The sequence below is a fragment of the Colobus angolensis genome, unplaced genomic scaffold, assembly GCF_000951035.1.
Source record: "Colobus angolensis palliatus isolate OR3802 unplaced genomic scaffold, Cang.pa_1.0 Scaffold101, whole genome shotgun sequence".
In the NCBI taxonomy this organism is placed as follows: domain Eukaryota; kingdom Metazoa; phylum Chordata; class Mammalia; order Primates; family Cercopithecidae; genus Colobus; species Colobus angolensis.
Window position 1 is genome coordinate 8,472,120 of NW_012111031.1, and position 8,095 is coordinate 8,480,214.

Sequence of the window (8,095 nt, forward strand, 5' to 3'; positions counted from 1 at the left end):
GGCTGGGATCCGGAGCCCTAGCGCGCCTCGCTGACTTCCCCTACTCCTCTGCTGCCGCCCGGTGGGCAGCTTCTCCAAGCGAGACGCGCGTTCGATCCTCCTTCCCAGCGTTTACAGATTTCCGGGGGCGCAGAATTTTGCCTCGGTCCCTACGAGCATCTCTCAGCCTCTCTCCCCCTCCCCTCGCGACTCCCCCACCCCGTGGGCGCGCGCGCACCCATACACTCACACTCGCAGGCGCGCGTGCGCACGCCCGCGCGCCTCCAGCAGCGGAGTCTCCAGCGCCCCTCAGCAGATCCCCGCTCTCCCGGGCGCCGCTACTCACACAGGCTTCCAGCCGCCACGGGGTGTCCTCTGTCTGCTGCAGCGGCGGCGGCGGAGGGAAAGGCGACTGCAGCCCGGCCGCGTCTCCCAGCTCCGTGCCCGGGACAGAGTCCGGGAGAAGCAAAGAAGGAGGAGGACGCCGAGGCTAGGAGGAGCCGCGCCGCGCCCGGCGCCCCACTCCGCGCGGCGGGTTGCCTCCGCTCTCCATACGGCGGCCCCAGGTAAGCAGCTCCGGGGCCCGCAACATCCCTGGGGCATCCGGGCTCCGAGCCTGGGTCCTCTGGTCTCGCCCCCGCCTCGGCACCTGGATCTAGACTGGGAGGGGAGTGGGCGAGGGGGGAGGGGAGTGGAGCTAGAGGTGAGGCTGGTAAGGAGGAGTGCGTGAACGCGTGGGGGCTTCGGTGCAGCCCTCACGCTCTTCCCTGCCGTGCCCCGGCTCAAGCTCCGTCACTTTTACGAGCTCGGGGGTGCCCAGCGCCCCAGACAGCTGTTCCCCGATCTCCCCGCCGCCCGCCAGCCAGTGTCGGCTCCGGGCTCAGCGCCCGCCGCCCGCCAGTCACCTCCCCTGCACCTTGGACAGCGCACCCCGCACCCGTCTCCCTCGGCGGGCGTCGCCCCCGGGACCCGGTCCTGCCCGCATAGTGCTCCCGCTGCCCTCTTCTTTCAGATTGTCACCCTCCCGCTCTGCATTCCTTCTCCAGCCTTGGCGGATTCTGCTCTGCTGCGGGCCGGAAACTTTCCTCCCCGCCTAGTCTGTGTTGGGTACTATTGTTGTTATTTGTGACTGTCCCCTCTCGTGGGGAGCTCGGACACCTTGGACAGGTCTTCGTCGGCCGGAGCGCGCCCTGCCTGGCCCAGCGCGAGGTAAAGGAGGCACTGGGGCAGCTGGACTCGGCAGCTGCCAGGTTTCAGAGCCCGCGCCTCGGCCGCTGGACGCCGGCCGCCTCCCCGCCTCTCCGGACCCGACACGTGCGAGCCTCCCACGGACGCGGCCCCTCCCAGACCACCCCACGTCCTCCCCCTGCACGGCCACAGCCACCCCATAGGTTGGACACCCGGGGCTCGCGGGTCCTGATTGGTGAAGGCGTAACCCCGCCCCCTTTCGGAGGGGGGTGGTTCTGGAGTGTTGTGGTTGTCATCCCGCGGCGAGCACATGGGGAAAGTGGGGTAGACAGGTGGGCAAGCCCAGCTCCGTGGAATCACTGCGTCTCACTGTATAGCCACTGAGCCACGCTCCTTCACCCAGGTGCACTCCTGCTTCTCTCCTTTCCCTCCCTCCATCTTTCACTGCTGTAACATTACATGAAAGAAGACACTGACAGTGTAATCCTAATTTTGTTAAGATTGCATTTGTTTGGTGGTAGCAGTTTTTAAAAGCAGACCCAGGAGAATGCAGGAAATACGTGCGTATGGAGAGGTTCCTGGCCAGCTGGGCTGCAGATTTGAGTCTGGTAGTTTGGAGAAAATAATGAAGGGTGATTAAGGAATCTGAAGAGGGTGGAGAAAGTGGGAAGGAAATTGATTCCTGGAGGAGAGACACAGGTGAGCGAGCTTGGAAAGCTGAGAGAGGAAGAAGTGGGTCATTTGTGGGGTGAGATGTGAGGGAGAAACCTGGTGGGCCCTCTCGAGAGGCGGGTGCGTGCTGTTGGAGACGGCTCTGTCAAGCAAAGTGGTAACATTTGCTGGTACTTAGCTCATGGTTAACACACTCTGCTTTTGTTTTGCTAGCGTTGCCACTTTGATAGAGACTTTATATTAATAATGTCTATTCATGTAATGGATATTGCTTATTCCAGTTTCTTGTAATATACAGATTTGAAAGTGATAATGAGTTTGAAAAAGTGAAAGGCCTCTTGGAGGGGATGCATTAAATAGTTGAAGTGCTTTCGGAATATTGTGAGGGAAGACGGATGAGCATTGCATAAAATACAGATTGTTCTGGCATTATTTAGAGCCTTTAAAGAAATATATGTGTACGTATAAATGATACTGATTTCTCTTCATTTCAAAGCGTGATTACCTCTAGCATTTTCCAGCCTTAATTCCTTCAGGCTGTTTTGATGTTGTGTCTGTACATCTAAGAATATTGTAATTCTTATCTTTAAGAAGCCTTGTCAAAAAACAAATAGCAACTGATGCAAGTTAATGTTGACAACTTTATATTGAGTACACTGTGGGTTATTTTATTTGTAAGCTACTGAAATATGCAAGAGTAACAGCGTGACTGTTGTTCCCCAGGGACCCATATCAACACAAAGTGGGGAATCACATGAGGCTATTCCAGGGAGAACAATTCGATTATTTTTAAGATGAATAAAATTTAAGATTCTTGGTTGTAAACAGCAACACTCTTTAAATTATCTTTGTACACATTGGTAGCATGTGATAGTAAAACAATATATTAAATGTATTACATGAATCTAAAGTAGATGGTAAAGGCTTTTCATTATTATTATTTTTTATATAAGTAGACAGAATTGCTTTTCTGACTGGAGGACCTCCTGTTCAAGAAACAGGATTTGATATATGTGACAAATTGGAAGTTATTGCTATTGTTAAGAAAATAATTCTGTGTTTTTATTTCTCTAGTTCATGCCTTGATTTCCCTAAGGGATTTAGATTCAAGTTGTGGGCCTATTAAATTTAGATGGGTTTGTATGTAGGAGAATGTATATAATCACATATGCATACATGCAAAATATTTGTATGTGTATCAGCACACAGTTGTATATACACATAATTTTAGAGTACATTCAGTGTATTTATTCATATATATGTTATTGTCATCTTTAGAATTTTTTCTCATTTCTTTTTGTCCAAAAGGTGGCCCTGTTTTAAACTGTAGAAAGCATTATCACCGGTAGAATTGGCCAATAGATCATGGAAACAGACAATAGTATTTTGTTGCCTGGCAACCACCTACTGTGAATGAAAAACAAAGCAGTGACAGCTGCTTCCACATCCTGATACTCACATTGTAGCTCAGGCATTGCAACCCTCCAAATGAGACAGATCCACTAAGTTTCATTTGAGTAAGGTGAAGCTCTTTCTTTTTTTGGGTGTTTTTTAAGGAATATTAAATGTTTTATTATAATAATAATTATTGTGGGATGAAATGAAGCATCTAACTTCAATTGCCCTCTTAAGCCTAGTATAAACTGAAAAATGCAAGTTTGGGAGGATTGTTTAGAACCTTCTAATTCTTCCCTTTAGTCATTAAGCATTGTAAGCACATTTTCTGCTGCTGCCAGGTGCTCTTAGGATATTACAAAAACTTGGGTTTTCTATGATACCTAAATAGATGGCAGGATTTTACTGCTAGGAATGAAGTAGAGACTGAAGCTGTAGCCTAACCCTTTAATATGGAGGAACACTGAGGCATAGTGAGATTATGTGACACAACCCTGGTGACAGACCCAGTCTCAGGATGTCTTCCGCTGGGTCACACTTCACCATTTCCCCCTCATTTTTCTCCTTTATTATTCTTTCTTGGTTTTTTATTTACATAACATTTGCAACCAAGATTTTTATCTTTATAAAAATGTAATATTGTAATTTCTAATACTGTACTTAGAAAATACAATAACATTTGAGAATAAAAATTCAACATTGACACGCTAGGCTAGATTGTGGTCTTAGATGCATTGTGTACAATATAGTGTGCCTTGAATCTCTAAAAGTCCTGTGATTCCTGCCTCTTTCCGTAAACTGGGAAGCCCAGTCCCTGCTTTGGTAGTTGTCTATGGCTTTGGGCAGTCTTTAATAATCCCTTATTCTGTGTGAATTTTCAACAGGGATGAGATTCAAGATTGTGTTGGCCAGTTGGTATACCTGTACATTATAGCTAATTAATCAATCACTCATTACAATCTCCTATCCTACAGTGCAGTAGACATACTGTTGGTGTAGTGATCTGGGCTCTTTAAAGTTCGTGGGGTACCTGTGTCCCTGCATAATATTTGTTTTAGTCTTTTATCAAAGCCCTCTTGCCAAAGATGTTACCTAATGCCTGTTAGTGGAAGATGAGTCATCCATCTCTGAGAGAGGTGATAGTGCAGATTGTTTCTTAGTGCTCAAATGATAATGGATTATTGGATGGAAAACTTGGATCATATATGCATTATTAGTCATTCTAAACTTAGGAAATACATTGTGTGTGTAATACATTTTGAGGTTCCGTGTGCTATTTTAAATAATCTGTATTCCATTGTTTACTATTTATGACAAAAGTAAGCATTTAACTTTAATACAATTCCTTAAGTGGAAAACCTTGACGTTGACTGATTGGAGAAACAATGTAGTGACAGTATTAAGTACCATTACAGAGTCCTTTTCACTAGAAAAGACTTACGTTAGTAGATTCGTGGAGGGGAATAAATGGATTTACAGCATGTTAAACCTAGTTTTAGAAGCCTACTATTAACTTGTTCTAGCTAGAAGGATTTTCCAAAAGAATAATAATTTGACAAATTTCAAGTGAACTTCACTTTTAAAAAAATATATTTTCCACTGTCTGGATATAATTTGTCTAGGAGAAAGTACCTGTTTCAGATCCACTAGGATTAATCTGAATTTCAAGGTTAGGTTTCTTAAAAAAATTTCTGAACTATTTCTGCATCCACTTGCATAGTGTGATGTTAAATATTCTTTAGTTCATACATTTAATTTAACCTACTGGAATCTTGAGATTTAAATTAGCTTCCCTCTCCTATTTTCATGTGCAAGATAATTTGTGTGTATGTGCAAACACATACAATACTTATATTTTTTTTCTTTTTGTCACTTTTCATTCCTATGATAGAATATCAGAGGGCCTGATTTGTGTTTCTTTCATACAGTAAAGAGCTTTAAACAAGGGGTATTTATGTTTTAAATTTTGTTATGTCAGCTTCTGCTATTATAACCTGCAAACTCTTACCCACCCAAATGGGATGATTGCTAAAAATAAGCAAACAAATAAATATATAAGCAGCATTCTATTTGCTACCCTCCAGGATAACCAGGAAGGCATATTTTCTCACTCTTAGGTACACATATACTTCCACATACACATACAGTTTAGGCTCCTACAGACTCTTATTTAAATAGTGGACAAGGCCGGGTGCAGTGGCTCACTCCTGTAATCCCAGCACTTTGGGAGGCTGAGGCGGGCAGACTACCTGAGGTGGGGAGTTCAAGACTAGCCTGACCGACATGGAGAAACCCTGTCTTACTAAAAATACAAAACTAGCCAGGGTGGTGACACATGCCTGTGATCCCAGCTACTTGGGAGGCTGAGGCAGGAGTATCACTTGAACCCGGGAGGCAGAGGTTGCGGTGAGCTGAGATTGCGTCACTGCACTCCAGCCTGGGCAACAAGAGCGAAACTCTGTCTCAAAAAAAAAAAAAAAAAAAAAAAAAAAAGGACAAAAGTAGTATTTGATTGGGAGAACTGTGTATGGTAATTTTTCAAGTAAAAATAATGTATGCAGATTTTTAGAAATGTAGCCGCATAGGAAGAATTTATTTGAATTACTCCTTCTGGAAAATTTTCATATGTACACTGTCAACATAACGCCCAGCAGCGAGAACAGTGCCCAGTACCCATGACATATAGCCTGGCATATGGCAGACACTAAGTATATATTTTGTAGAATTAATGCATCGGCTCTCCCTGTTTGTATACTGCTGCAAATATCTCAAGCTTCATTTGTGTGGATAGTAAAAGTTTAGAGAATGGAGAAGAAATTATTGTAATTTCTAATTGTCTCTGGCACTGCATATTTTAAGCCAAAATAGCCAACTTAGCCAGTGATATTTGGAATATATTTCTTATCAGTATAGAAAGTAATGCCAGGGCTATTTATTTTCCACAAATACAGCCATCCCAAGTATAGAATAGCCCTTTCATAGCCCACAGCAGCATAACAAAGGTTATGGCAGCAAGTCCAAAGGAATACTTCGTTTAGTTGGTGCTGGAGGATAAAGTTTGCTAGCCCCAATGTAATTATCCAGACTGGAATATGACCAAGGTGCTGTGTTAACATCTCTAACAGTGGGAGAAAAGCCACAGGTGAGGTCTGTAATGACTTCAGTGGCCAAAGCCTTTTTTCTGGTCTCATTTGCAAGAGAGCATCTTGAACATCTCGAAAGCCTCAGAAGCCATTGTAGATGTAAGGGAGAGAGCCCAGAGTTACCATCTGGATCCCAAGTACCACATTTCTTGTCACTGGAAGAAGTCATAATTCCAGGTATTTGTGCCATTGAAATAAAACTTTCTTCTTCATCCCATTGAATCTTTGTGAGGGAGGAGGTAGTGTCCCCGAAGACAACCCTGACAGAATCACAGGATAGGCAAAGTCTTTCATACCTCCAGTTCCTTTTACAGTGAATGCCCTTTACCTTTCACCACTGCCCAGGTGTTTATCTCCTTTGTAGGGTTTTATTCACATCTGTGTATCAGCACATCTTTGTTAAAGTGTAAAAGCTGATAAAAGGTTGAAGTACTTTTCTGGAGGGATTCCTGAGTGTCTTGCATATATTAAGTGCTCAATACGTATTTGCTTAGTTTTAATAGTGGAATTGTACCTACTATTTTTATACATAGGGAAGATTTTTTTTTTTTTTTATCCAGGGAATCTTTTAATACCACTTAAATAATATCGTACTATGTATTTCTTTGGGAATTATTTCTTTAATAAACATTTGTTGTATAAACATTCACTGTATAAATGGTACTGTATTTGGCTTTGGGGATCATACAGATCCTTATTTTTTTGGTGGTGGGGGGGGGGGACGGAATCTCGCTCTGTCGCCCAGGCTGGAGTGCAGTGAGGCGATCTGGACTCACTGCAAGCTCCGCCTCCCGGGTTCACGCCATTTTCCTGCCTCAGTCTCCCGAGTAGCTGGGACTATAGGCGCCTGCCACCACGCCCGGCTAATTTTTTGTATTTTTAGTAGAGACGGAGTTTCACCATTTTAGCCAAGATGGTCTCGATCTCTTGACCTCGTGATCTGCCCGCCTTGGCCTGCCAAAGTGCTGGGATTACAGGCATGAGCCACCACACCCGGCCTCTTACAGATTCTTAAGGCACAGTTGCTGCTCATGGAGGAGAACATGCTGCTTGCCCGGAAGTGCACAGATTCAAGTGTGTTCTGGCAAGTGGACTGTGCGTGGAGGTTGGTATGGAGAGCAGGGCAGAAGACACAGAACATGGAGGACCTGGCAGAGTCCACCAAAGGTTTTGGACTTAATAATGTTGTCAGTGTTTTTCAAATCTGTCTGTTCATGGGAATCCCACGATGTGTTTGTCACAATACTGATTTCCAGATCCCACCCAAGACACACTGAGTGGACATCTTCAGGGACATGGCCTGGTGTAGCAGACATAGTCAGTTTGCTACTTATATGCCCTGACACTCCCTTCTTCAGGATGCAGTTCTACAAGTACCTCCTATTCCCCACCTGGCGTTTCTCTCCTGTGTGTGGGGAAGCTTAGTAGTGCAGCACAGTTAATGGCCTCAGGAACAGACTTCAGCCAGTGATACAAGAGAGCTGGGTAATCTGCTAGCATCCTCTGCCAATGGGCACAATAACTGATGCATATTTCACACTATGTCCTGTAGTTCCCATGTGAAACTGAGCCTCAGTTACCCACAGTCATAGCCAGCTAGACAACCTGTGCTTTAAAAATGGCTGTCCCAGCTACTCGGGAGGCTGAGGCAGGAGAATGGCCGAAACCCAGGAGGCGGAGCTTGCAGTGAGCTGAGATCCGGCCACTGCACTCCAGTC

The 8,095-nt window shown here is 45.1% G+C and overlaps 1 protein-coding gene across 3 annotated transcripts in view; it reads left to right on the plus strand.

Moving 5' to 3' along the window:
• Positions 1–219: 219 nt before the first annotated feature.
• ENOX1 (ecto-NOX disulfide-thiol exchanger 1) overlaps positions 220–8,095 on the plus strand; it is a 612,013-nt gene continuing 604,137 nt past the window's right edge. For 2 of the 3 annotated variants that reach the window (XM_011940311.1, XM_011940319.1), the window contains exon 1: positions 220–545. The gene's annotated coding sequence lies outside the window, so the exon portion shown is untranslated. The remainder of the gene's footprint in view (positions 546–8,095) is intronic. The other variant, XM_011940300.1, reaches the window with a different exon arrangement.